The following is a 1,297-nucleotide window of genomic DNA, read 5'->3' on the forward strand; positions in this document are numbered from 1 at the left end:
CTTAGAATGGGAATAATCTTGATTTAATACCTTTTTTAATAGTCACGTTTTGAGAGTTAAGTATATTTAAGTAAAGTTTATAAACAATGTATCATAATTTTCAAAAGATTGTCTGATTTAATAAAAATGCAATCAAATTTTACTGCAAAAATCACAAATGTAGATTATCTTCATAAAACAGATTGTGTTAAGTATAGAATGTTCAGCTTCCATCTTTAGTGAACAGATATTTTCAAGAGTCAAGGCCAGTTGCTCTCGGCAATCTTAGTGTCTTTATGCATCTGAAAACTCACCCCCCTGCTATGTCAGGGCCCTTCTACTCTCTCCTTGCATCAGGACTGTGGAGGACACCATATGCACAGTCAGTAAGCACTTCCCTGTTAGGAAATATCTGTAGATCTATACTCTCCAAAGTCTTGAGATTCCTTCAGAAATAATGAGGTTGTGTATGCCTGGCCTGGGAGAAAATAAAATCCAACATGAAGAAACATTCTTCCTTTCCCCATTTTAAATTTACACTCTTAGTTTAGACTCTACAGAGAAAAGGGGTCAAGAAGTGAGGGAGGATAAAAGGGCTTTTTTGGTGTGATGGCATAGGAACTTTGGCAGTGGTTGTAGTGAGTTATTCACACACATACACACACTGGTGTGACTATACTCTTTAAATTATTTAACACTGCAAACCAATGTTGAATCAACAACAAAATTAAAAGATATGTATTATATGAAAGCAATTATTGCAGGGTTTGACTAAGGATCAGAACTATAATATATTTCTCTATAAAAATACACACAAGTCTTTTGTTTCTCCAAGACAGATATAATTATTTTACTCATATGTGGATTTCATTCGCTGGTGCTTAAGTCAATGTAATACAAAACTCAATAGGATTAGGACTTTCTAAGGAAATGTTCAAATATTAAAATGGAAAAACTCTTTAAGAATTATTTCTCTAGTGAGTATCTTGATTTTTTAAACAGTATTCTTATACCGTTTCTGAAGAAATATTAATCAGGTGTTATTGTTTTTTTTTAACTTTTTTTTAATTATCTTTATTTATTGGATAGAGACAGTCAGAAATCGAGAGGGTAGGGCAGATAGAGAGGGAGAGAGACAGAGAGACACCTGCAGCCCTGCTTCACCACTTGCAAAGCTTTCCATCTGCTGGTAGGGACCGGGGGCTCGAACCCGGGTCCCTGTGCACTGCAACATGTGCGCTCAACGAGGTGCGCCACCACCCGGCCCCAGGTGTTATTGTTTTTAAGGGTCAAATTTTCTATAAATAAAACTAATATC

The sequence above is a fragment of the Erinaceus europaeus genome, chromosome 4, assembly GCF_950295315.1.
Source record: "Erinaceus europaeus chromosome 4, mEriEur2.1, whole genome shotgun sequence".
In the NCBI taxonomy this organism is placed as follows: Eukaryota; Metazoa; Chordata; class Mammalia; order Eulipotyphla; family Erinaceidae; genus Erinaceus; species Erinaceus europaeus.